We start from the raw sequence: 12125 nt of genomic DNA on the forward strand, positions 1-12125 counted from the left end.
TTATAGTGGATTATTTGGTTGGTGGTGGTCCCGTGGTTTTTTCCCCGATTTGGGGTTTTCCACGTAAATCGTGTGTTCTTGTGTTTGATATTTATTTTTGGCTATTGTGTATCATCTTGTGTTTGTGCTCCTGTCGGTTCTGTGATTTTTCATTGTCGCAGGAAGTGGGATTTTCCCAACAAAGTGGTATCAGAGCCCAGGTTGTTGATTGGGTACATTTGACATGGAGACAAATATGAGTAATATGGTACGATTGAATGGTAGAAATTATCACATTTGGAAGGCCAAGATGAAGGATCTTTTGTTTGTGAAGAAATTACATCTACCTGTGTTTGCAACTGCAAAGCCAGAAAGCATGTCAGACGAAGAGTGGGACTTTGAGCACCAACAAGTTTGTGGTTATATTCGCCAATGGGTTGAAGATAATGTTATGAATCACATTATCAACGAGACACATGCCAGAAGCCTGTGGGATAAACTTGAGACCCTGTATGCTTCCAAGACAGGCAATAACAAATTGTTTTTGCTAAAACAATTAATGAATCTAAGATTCAGGGAAGGTACATTGATCAATGATCATGTCAATGATTTTCAGGGTGTTCTTGATCAGTTGTCTAGCATGGGCATCAAATTTGAGGATGAGGTACTTGGTCTCTGGTTGCTTAACACTCTACCTGATTCTTGGGAAACACTTCGGGTTTCTTTGACCAATTCTGCTCCCAACGGTGTTGTGACCATGGAGTATGTCAAGAGTGGTATCTTGAATGAAGAGTCAAGAAGAAGATCTCAAGACACCTCCACTTCTCAGTCAGATATTTTGGTTACAAATGATATGGGGAGAAACAAACAAAGGGGTCAGAAGGGTAGAGATAAAAGCAGAAGTAAGTCAAGGTCATGGCACAAGGATGTTGAATGTTATCATTGTGGCAAGAAGGGTCACATCAAGAAAAATTGCTTCAAGTTGAAAAGGGAACAGAAGCAAGACAAGAAAGATGATCACACAGAGAACCAGGTTGCAACAGTTAGAGCAGATTTGCTTCTTGTTTGTGATGAGAACGCCGTCAATGTTGCATGCCATGAGACAACTTGGATTGTAGATTCAGGCGCATCTTACCATGTTACACCAAGGAAGGAATTCTTTACATCATATACTCCAGGTGATTTTGGAGAGCTAAGAATGGGTGATGATGGTCAGGTGAAGGTGATTGGTACCGGTACAGTTTGTCTTGAGACCAGCAATGGCACAAAGCTGGAACTTAAAAATGTAAAGCATGCACCGGGTATCAGACTGAATCTCATTTCTACAGGAAAACTCGATGATGATGGTTTCTGTTGTTTCTTTGGTGATGGACATTGGAAAATCACTAGAAGCTCGCTGGTTATTGCACGAGGTAACAAGTCTTCTAACTTGTACTCTTTACAAAGCTCTATTTCTGGTGATTCAGTGAATGTGGCAGCAAAAGAATGTGCATCAGAATTGTGGGATAAACGACTTGGCCACATGAGTGTGAAGGGGATTGATTACCTTGCCAAGAAGAAGAAGCTTTCAGGAGTAAAGGAAGCTAGATTGGACAGATGTGTTCATTGCCTGGCAGGGAAACAGAAAAGAGTTTCTTTTATGAGCAATTCTCCTTCGAAGAAGCCGGAGCCACTTGAGTTGATACATTCTGATGTGTGTGGACCAATGAAGGTTAGATCACTTGGAGGTGCTTCTTACTTTATGACCTTCATTGATGATTATTCTAGGAAACTCTGGGTTTACACTTTGAAGCACAAAAGTGATGTGTTTGGTGTGTTTAAAGAGTTTCATGCCCTTGTTGAGAGACAGACAGGGAAGAAATTGAAGTGCATCCGTACTGACAATGGCGGTGAGTATCGTGGCCCATTTGATGAGTATTGCAGAATGCACGGTATTAGACATCAGAAAACTCCTCCTAAAACTCCTCAATTAAATGGCTTAGCAGAGAGGATGAATCGGACAATTATGGAGAGAGTCAGATGTATGCTTGATGACGCAAAGTTGCCTAGTTCTTTTTGGGCAGAGGCAGTTTCCACAGCTGTTCATGTTATCAACTTATCTCCAGTTATTGCTTTGAATAATGAAGTTCCTGATAAGGTTTGGTGTGGAAAGGAAGTTTCTTATGATCACCTCAGAGTCTTCGGTTGTAAGGCATTTGTGCATGTCCCGAGAGATGAAAGATCTAAGTTGGACTCGAAGACTAGACAGTGCATTTTCATTGGTTATGGTCTTGATGAATTTGGCTACAAGCTGTATGATCCAGTTGACAAGAAGCTTGTGAGAAGCCGTGATGTAGTGTTCTTTGAAGATCAAATCATTGAAGATGTTGACAAAGTGAGAAAGCCAGAATCTCAAGACAGCGGAAGTTTGGTTGACTGTGAGCCAGTTTCCAGCGAAGATACACATGATGTTGATGAGGTTCAAGAGAATGGCCAGAACGGTGATCTTGTACCAGACAATCAGGATGATACAGCTGATGTGGATGGTCATGTTGATGATGTTGTGCACCAGGAACAAGAAGTTCCTTCGCAGGTTCCAGTTGATCCTCCTAGAAGGTCTAACAGGGAACGGAGACCATCTACTCGTTACTCTTCCAGTCAGTATGTGCTATTAACTGATGGGGGAGAACCTGAGTTCTATGAAGAAGCTATGGAGAGTGAGCAAAAGAGACAATGGCTTGAGGCTATGCAGGATGAGATGAATTCCCTATATGCAAATGATACCTTTGAGTTGGTAAGGGCACCAAAGAACAGGAAAGCTTTGAAGAACAGGTGGGTCTACAGATTGAAACATGAAGAGGGCACTTCAGTTCCACGATTCAAAGCTCGACTGGTGGTGAAAGGTTTTAGCCAGAAGAAAGGTATTGATTTTGATGAAATTTTCTCTCCTGTTGTGAAATTTTCATCCATTAGAGTTGTGTTGGGTCTAGCAGCTCGTTTGGATTTAGAAATTGAGCAGATGGATGTAAAGACAGCTTTTCTCCATGGTGATTTAGATGAGGAGATATATATGGAGCAACCTGAGGGATTTGAAGTCAAAGGGAAAGAGGATTATGTTTGCAGATTAAAGAAGAGTTTGTATGGATTGAAGCAAGCTCCGAGGCAGTGGTATAAAAAGTTTACTTCCATTATGAGTAAGCATGGGTACAAGAAGACTTCTTCAGACCACTGTGCTTTTGTAAACAGATTCTCTGATGATGACTTTGTTATATTGTTGTTTTATGTTGATGATATGTTGATTGTTGGTCGCAATGTTTCAAGAATTCAACAGTTGAAACAAGAGTTGAGTAAGTCCTTTTCTATGAAGGACATGGGACCAGCAAAGCAAATTCTTGGGATGAAGATCATTCGTGACAGGCAGAACAAGAAGTTGTGGTTATCTCAAGAGAAGTATATAGAGAAAGTACTTGAGAGATTTAGTATGGATAAAGCTAAGCCAGTGAATACACCTCTTGGTATGCATTTCAAGTTAAGTAAGAAGCAATGTGCCTCTAGTGAGAAAGAGGATGAAGAAATGCAAAGAGTTCCCTATTCTTCAGCTGTTGGTAGTTTGATGTATGCCATGGTATGTACTAGACCAGATATTGCTCATGCAGTGGGTGTTGTTAGCAGATTTCTCTCAAATCCAGGGAGAGAACATTGGGATGCTGTGAAGTGGGTTCTTAGATATCTTCGGGATACTTCAAATCTGAGTTTGTGTTTTGGTACAGATAAACCTATTCTTGCCGGATACACTGATTCAGATATGGCCGGGGACATTGACACCAGGAAATCTACTTCAGGTTATCTAATTACCTATGCAGGGGGAGCAGTTTCATGGCAATCAAGATTGCAAAAGTGTATTGCTTTGTCTACCACTGAAGCTGAGTTCATAGCATCTGTTGAGGCCAGTAAAGAAATGCTATGGATGAAGAAGTTTATTCAGGAGCTCGGGTTTGTTCAAGACAAGTATGTGCTCTATTGTGATAGTCAAAGTGCAGTGCATCTTGCAAAGAACTCAACGTTCCATTACAGGTCAAAACATATTGACACGAGATATCATTGGATTAGAGATATCTTAGAGTGCAAGATGCTTGAACTTGAAAAGATTCATACCGATGATAATGGGTCTGACATGATGACTAAAGCATTGCCAAGAGGGAAGTTTGAGGATTGTTGCTCTATCGCCGGGATGGCGATATCTTCCACATAGTCGGGAGGGGGAGATTTGTTGGGTTGGGCTTCCCTCCTATGTGGTAAATAGCTCATGTTTGGACCAAGCCAATATGTATCCACTATATTTTTTGTTGGAACTCCACTCATCTTGAGCCCTAATTATAATTATTATAATTATAATTATAATAATAATTATTATATAATTTAGGGAGATGGCAGAATCTTCAATCCTTACCTAATTGTGAAAGGGAATCCAATCTTCCTTTTTTTTGCTAAGGAAACAATTTTCCTTCTTTTGATTCTTTCCTCCAAAATTATATATATATGTTATGGCAGTAGGGCAGAGAAGTTCCAAGCGGCGAAACCTTTCTCTTCATCTTTCAATATTCTGTTCGGCAGACAGAGAGACGAGAAGAGTGGTCAGGTTTGCCAACTTCTTGGGTATTTTCTTCATCAAATATTTTGGAGGTCAGCTTATTTGTTCCAAGCATCTTTTGGGTATTCTCGTACTATTTGTATTCTTTTCATCTTGCTTGTGGTGGTTGAATATTTTAAGTACGAGTTGGTACTCTGTTTAGGTCTGTGGAATATAATAGAAGTCTTTGGCCTAGAATTGTTGTATTTGATGATTTGTGGATGTTTGGCTCGTGTGGTAGCCTGAAACTTTGTACTCAAGATTTATTATAGTGGATTATTTGGTTGGTGGTGGTCCCGTGGTTTTTTCCCCGATTTGGGGTTTTCCACGTAAATCGTGTGTTCTTGTGTTTGATATTTATTTTTGGCTATTGTGTATCATCTTGTGTTTGTGCTCCTGTCAGTTCTGTGATTTTTCATTGTCGCAGGAAGTGGGATTTTCCCAACAATATATTAGGATTCACAACACAATATGAATCATGGTCTATGTTTTAAGGATTGCTCTAGAACAAAGGCGGCCAAGTGGGTATGATTGGTAATACTTTATACTAGCCCCTATCATTGACCAGTGCTGGTGGGTCCAATGAATTTGTAAATAGAAAATATAAAATGAAATACAGTCGATAGGGAAAATTTTGGAAAACGGGGAATAATATTATTAAATTATAAATATTTAATTGAATAATTAATTAACCACCACATTTTAGTATTCTTTTTTTTTTTTGGTGGTAGAATTATATTGGTAATTTAGCATTACATCTTTAATGATAAAATAGGTAATGCAAACACCTACCAAGATTATGTGGTCTAATGATACTCGGGTTGGACTTTCATTTGAAAGGTTGTGAGTTTAAGCCTCATTGGAGGCGTTATTGGTTATTTATGTTTCAGTAGGTTGAGAATGTATATGAACAGATAGTACATTGTAATAAAATAAGAGATTCATTCTATTATTCCATTATAGGACCATACATAACCAAACATCAATATTAATAATCATTGCAATTTCATCCTACTACTAAATATGCAAAATACTTTTATCTAAACATATTTTGTATGAAGTCTTGAATTTTAAGTTAATTATCAATTATTCTTTCTTGGTAGTTTGGCAAATAGTTTACCAACGGTCCCAAATGCTATGTTAGTTCGCGAATAGTACTTTAATTTTGACTTGTAAATATATGTTGTCTTGCACTTTGTAGATCTGATATTTCAGTTTTTGCATGTGAAAATATTCCAAATATATATTTGCCAAGAGTGATACAAGTGTAAAACTTTATATTAGAGATGTCAAAATTAATTCAATATGTACAAAGTTATTTCAAATGCTTACTTTAAACGAAATTAATGGAAACTAAACAAATTTGGAGCTTGCATTTGTTGTATGAAGATCTTGTCCCAAAGACCACAATCTAGAATGCTAAGGAGCATCCTAGTATTTTCCGAAGATATGATAAGATGGTTTGCATCCTTTCTCAACTTACCAGCCTAATAATGTCTAGATTTTTATTTTTATTTTTAATTTTTTTTTTTTGTGTTGTTTCACATTCTTTTGTGCGTTGTATGGGAGAGTTGGATAGGGCATCCAATAATGTTCCCATAAGGCTTTTTACGGTATTTATATGCCAACTGTACAGAATATATATAATGTAGTTACAGATTGTCACATCGCTAATGATATAGAACATATCAAAAAGAAAAAGAATACATTGATAGAAGAGAGGAGGATCAACATCAACCAGTTGAACTCACCCCTCCCTCCCTAGCGTTTTTGCTTCATGTGCCGAGTTTAGATAATAAGTTTTGTGATGTTCCTCTGTTTCTTTTATCTTTATGTAACATTTAACTCAAACTTATTAGAGTGGAAAACTCAATTATAGTTTCATTTGACCAGAGTTGGACAAGTTATTCTGTTGCATTTTAGATACATGATAGTTTCATTTTGTTATGAACACACAAAAAATATAAGATTTGTTAAAACTTTACAGTTAACATTTCTTTACTTAAAAAAACAATGCCATTTTATTTGAACCATTGTCTACGGTATAACAACCGTACCATCTACCATTTTCTTTCCTTTCCCCTCCTTCCATTTGAAGACTTAAAAGTCTTCATAACCATCCAACAAGTCAACAACTACTCCCCCACTTATTCCTTATTTTATGTAATTAGTGAGCTGAGGAAGTTGTTGTTTGTTTCCCCTTGGAAGCTGCCAAAAGTAGAGGATTAGGAAGATTAAAAAATTGTGATTAATTTAAAAGTTGTTGGCATTATTTATATACGGAGTATTAAATATTAATAATACTTCAATGTGCAGCATTGGTGGAGACAAAGTTTTACAGATGGAGAGAGAAATTAAAACAATTTTTTAACAAGAAGATCAGACCACCTTCATCTTCTTTTATGCAATGTTTGGAGAGTTGTGGCCTCACCCACTCAATACTCATTCATTGAGAAAACTAAACAAGTAGATCTGAATAATTTGAAAGCAAGAGAGAGAGATGGCATCTGTTGCTTTGAATTCTGTCAGTGCAACAATGAAGTTGGAGTTTCTGCAACCCAATAATTCAAGGGTTTCTCTTGATGATGAAGAATCCATATCTATCAAATCTTTGTTTAAAAAGATTTCATCTTTGCAAGCTTTTGTGCACGAGAAGTCTTGGGGTGGCCCTGCAACCAGAGAATTGGAGATGAAGATCAGAGACTTCGCACTGGAAGCCGAAGATCGCATCGAAATACAATTCAGCAACTTTCTTCTGGCCAAGAACGCAGAGGATGAACAAAATGCTTCTCAGAAACTACTGCAGATCTTCCGAGAAGAGACAGAAAACGCAGCAGAGTTGCTGAAACTTAGCAGCAGCATAAGCAAAGAAGCAGTGAAGAATGAAAGTGAAGGAGCACTGATTCCTTGGATAAAACATTCTCCGGTGATGCTTGAGGGGGGCACAATGGTGGGTCGTCAACGTGATCATATGCTGATAGTGGATAAACTCATCCCCAATGATTCCATCATATCTGATCGTTGGATCAAAGTAATCACAATTCTTGGTATGACCGGTATAGGAAAAACAACTTTAGCTACAAGTGTCTATAATGATTCAAAGGTTGCATCTCACTTTGATATACGAGGTTGGGTTACCATGTCTCGGGAATACAACAAGACCCAAACGCTACACGACCTTCTTTGGACACTAACAAAGGAGGCAAACATTCCTGATGATGATGATGTAGCAGCTAGGCAGGTATACAACTTCTTGAGAGGTAAGAGGTTTCTAATTGTTTTGGATAACTTATGCAACACTCAAGCTTGGTATGATATAAGAGGATATCTTCCCGATAAAGACAATAATGGAAGTCGCGTAGTTCAAATCACTACGCATTTAAGGAGGGATTTCCGTTTGGGATATATCTTCGCAAATTACTATGTCCATCACATGTCTTTGCTAAATTCAGAAGAAAGTTGGGATTTATTTTGCAATAACTCTTTTTTGGAACCACATATGGCATCTAAATTTAAAAAAATTAGGAGCCAAGTTGTAGAGATATGTGAAGGATTGCCGCACTCAATACTTGTAGTGGCAAAGCGTCTATCTAAATGTGACAACATACAAGAAGAATGGAAGAAGGTTGAAAAGGAAATAGAGTTGCTTGGAGTTCAAGATAGAAAGGCACTCACCCTCACCTACAATTAATTGCCAGAACATTTAAAAGTTTGTTTTTTATATTTTGGAGTCTTTCCAAAACGTAGTGCAATCAAAGTGAAACTAATAATTAGGTTATGGATTGCTGAGGGATTTATTAACCCATTGAAGCATGAGGGGTTAGAAAATCAAGGTTATGAGTATTTACAAGAGCTTAATGATAGAAGTCTTATTCTAATTGACAATTGGAGTACTTCTATAAAAAATAAGAATTGTAGGATGCATAGTGCCTTGCATAGCTTTTGTGTAAGAGAAGCTCAGAAAGAGGGTATTTTTTGTGCTTTAAATACTCTGCAATTTCCACGAGGATCATTTGGCATTTTTGCAAATTCATGCCGTTGGTTAAGCTTATACACACATAAATTTGACTATTATGTGTTGTTAAGAACAAACAACCCTCGCTCCATTTTCTTCTTTCAAGAAGATCCTGATATATTTATATCTTTCAAGTTGCTTAGAGTTTTGGCTTTTGCTCCATCTTCGTTTCTTCAAAGAGTGCCAACACGCTTACATGATTTAGTTTTTTTGAGATACCTATCTGTATCTGAATGGTTTGAGGGTCTTGAGTATGTAGTGTTTAACAATGAAAACTTGCAGACGCTTGTTGTTTCTAGTAAAGAATCCCAACTTGGAACACCTACTATTCATTTGCCTTCAACAATTTGGGAGTTACCGCAGTTACGACATCTTGAACTTGACAAATCTTATGTGATTGATCCTCCAAACATGGATAAAGATAATATGCAAACTTTATTTTGGGTGTGTCCAACGCATTGCAGAACTGGAGTACATTGCAGGTTTGCAAACATTAAAGAATTGAAAATCTTTGTTTCTGGAGGCAATCCAATTACTTTGGATAATCTTGAATGTTTGGAACGACTTGAGATGCTAACAATTTCAGTTTTGTTAGGCCATGTTGTAACCCTTCCAAAACCATTTGTGTTTCCTTCAAAACTAAGGAAGTTGAGCTTGAATGGTATTAACCTTTCGGAGTGGGATTTAATGGTAATTGGCATGTTACCTTATCTTGGAGTTCTCAAGTTGAAAAATGTCTTTTATGGGAAAGTATGGCGTGTAAATGAAATTCAATTTCATGATTTAAAATTCTTGCTTCTTGAAGATAAAACGCTCAAGCAATGGAGTGTTGATCAATATTCATTTCCTTCACTTGAGCGCTTAGTCCTAAGATTTTGTTATTGTTTGAAAAAAATCCCTGATGTTATGAAAGATATTTGGTCCTTGAACTCAATTGAGTTCCAGCAGTGTCGACCTTCCGTTGTCACTTTTGGAGAGGATCTCCAACGTAAAAGAAACAGACTACGCCAAGCTTTTGAGGTTAGAAGCTAAGCTGCGTAGTATAATTTTCTTTACATGTGTTTAGCCTTGTCATCCTTAGCTTCATTAATATATATCTCATTTCACTTTTTTCAATTCATTCTTAATTTGCATTATGTTTTTCATATATATAGATCAAAATCGTGGGACCTGAATATGATGAATCACAATGTACAGACATAGAAGAATCTATACCAGATGATGAATCAGAGTGTACACAAACAGAAGAGTCTATACCTTCAGATGATGAATCGTCTATATCTCCAGATGATGAATCAGTGTGTACACATGCACAAGAGTTTATAGCTTCAGATGATGAATCTGCAGAGTGTACACACACAGACACAGATGAAGAGTTGTCGTCTATATCTTCAGATGATGAATGACGATGACAAGCTAATGTATGGATGCATGCATGCTAGAATTATATTGATCCAATCACAAAAATTCTTTGTTACCAACTCACAACATATTCTTAACATTTATTATTAAATTCCAGACCCCCTTGAAAGTTTTAGCAACGGGGAAAAACCACTCGTGAGTTGTGATGCAACGAATCAGACGCTAAGGTCTCTATTTGCAGTAATAGGTCAAAATGTCTATAGTCCCAGGAGCAATGTATCGAGTGATCAAAACGATGAGGATACCAAAGATTCGCATGCCAATGGTAAATAATCTAAAGCAATCTTTGGCTCTTAACACACCATTAGGTTATATAGAAGTCATTTAGACCATCAACTATTTTACAAGTTCTTTATCTTTTATAATTAACACCGGTTTTGGATCAAGCAGGCTCTAGCAATAAAACCGAAGGAACATTTCTTAAGAAGGATGATCTGAAGATACTCTCATTGATGCAACAAGCGGAACTACTGAGCTCACTGTCATGGTCCTGAGTGTTAAAGAAGGAAATGAGAAGATGGGGCTGGAATTAAAGAGCAGGGAAAATAAGCTAAGTGGTAGAAGACGAGGACCAGTATGACGTCGTTCGCGGAAGTTCACTTAGCCGTGTCATTTAAAGCCCACGACGTCGTATGAAACTAGCCGTTGGAGGTCGTTAGGGCGCTTAAGAAGAAACGACGCCGTATGGGAGAAGCGTTTGAAATCACCCCAGCCTTGGCGTTTCTGAGAAGAGGATGCTGGAAGGAGAGAAAATGGCGAGAATTCCGGGAGTTTGTTAGCTAGCTTTGGAAGCATTAGCATAGTTGTCTATTAATCTTTACATTTTGTAATTTTGGGTTTTTTCTTATGCTTGCTGAATTGAATCAAACCCTAATTTCCTTTCTCCTAAACCTAAATTCTTCCCTATTCTCTACCTCTTTCTTCTCTGCTTCTATACCTCTTCTTCTATTTTTTTGTTGTCATTTTCCAGGTTTGTGACAAGTGGTATCAGAACCCGTAATGGGAACCCAGCCTACATCATCTATGGAAGACAGAATAAGCCGGATGGAGGCTCAGCTGTTAGAGCAGGACATGAAATTTACAACTGGATTGCAAGGTCTAGGGGACTCATTCCAGGAGTTAAGAGACCATGTAGTGGGCTAGAAAAATGAAGTTATGGAATTGCTGAAGCTTAACAGACCTCCCCCACCTACCACAGAGCCATCTTCTGTCCATCGCCAGGCTAATCCTCCACACCCTAGCCCAGGGGAGGCCAGTGCAGATCATGGAAGGAGACTAGGCAAGGAGCCTGCAGCTGACAACCCAGCTGATCTGCAGGAGATCTCTGAGGATGAAGAAGGGCTAGGAGAGAACCAGTTTACTCAGTATGGTGATCCTATGAGAGCTGGTAGACCAGGGATAGCCAGAAGGGTCCAGTTTGATGCTAGACCAGGAAATGAACAGCTAATGAGGTACAAACATGAATTCCCTGCTTTTGACTATGAAAACCCTAGACTGTGGGTTGTGAGATGTGAGAGATTCTTTATGTTAGCAAGGATTCCTAGAGAAGAAGTTATGCATGTTCTATGTGTGAACCTATCTGGAAAAGTAGCCCTATGGTATGAAGGATACCTTAATGGTTTAAGGGAGGGGTTCCAATGGGTTATGTTTGCTAGGGCAGTGTGTAAGAGATTTTGTGAGCATAGTATGGATGTAATGGAAGAGTTCTCAGGCTTAACAATGGGGAAATGTGGTTGACTATTCTGACAAGTTTGAAGAGTATAAGGGCTTGCTGTTACAGGTTTATCCATACCTAACAGAGCAGTACTTCCTTGATAGCTATGTGGTAAGGTTGAAGCAGCAACTTAGGTGTTTTGTGAGGACATCTAAACCCAACACCTTGGAGGATGCCATGTGGTTGGCTAGACAGTTTAACTCCTTTTTTTTCGGTCATAGGTTGGTCCAAAGAACGAGAGTCGGCTTCTTTAAGTCCGTTGTTCCTCAGTAGCTCAGTGGTAGAGCGGTCGGCTGTTAACTGACTGGTCGTAGGTTCAAATCCTACTTGGGGAGATTTTTTAGTTATCGCTTTTCTGACCTAGCAGAATCGTAGGACATCAAAAG

At 38.3% G+C, this 12125-nt stretch overlaps 1 protein-coding gene, 1 non-coding gene and 1 pseudogene across 3 annotated transcripts in view; all 3 read left to right on the forward strand.

Moving 5' to 3' along the window:
• The window catches only part of LOC109166251 (putative late blight resistance protein homolog R1B-23), a 33149-nt gene that overhangs the window by 14318 nt on the left and 6706 nt on the right, over nucleotides 1-12125 (forward strand). Inside the window, exon 1 of one of the 2 annotated variants that reach the window (XR_002051627.1) lies at nucleotides 10300-10333. The exons of the other annotated variant lie outside the window; for it this stretch is intronic. The gene's annotated coding sequence lies outside the window, so the exon portion shown is untranslated. Of the gene's footprint in view, nucleotides 1-10299; nucleotides 10334-12125 lie in introns of those variants that run through there. 2 annotated transcript variants of the gene reach the window in all.
• On the forward strand, nucleotides 7038-10009 carry LOC109166116 (annotated as a pseudogene).
• TRNAN-GUU lies at nucleotides 12003-12074 on the forward strand. Its single transcript has one exon. It is a non-coding gene; the product is annotated as a tRNA-Asn (tRNA).

Source organism: Ipomoea nil, unplaced genomic scaffold, assembly GCF_001879475.1.
Source record: "Ipomoea nil cultivar Tokyo-kokei standard unplaced genomic scaffold, Asagao_1.1 scaffold3087, whole genome shotgun sequence".
NCBI lineage: Eukaryota > Viridiplantae > Streptophyta > Magnoliopsida > Solanales > Convolvulaceae > Ipomoea > Ipomoea nil.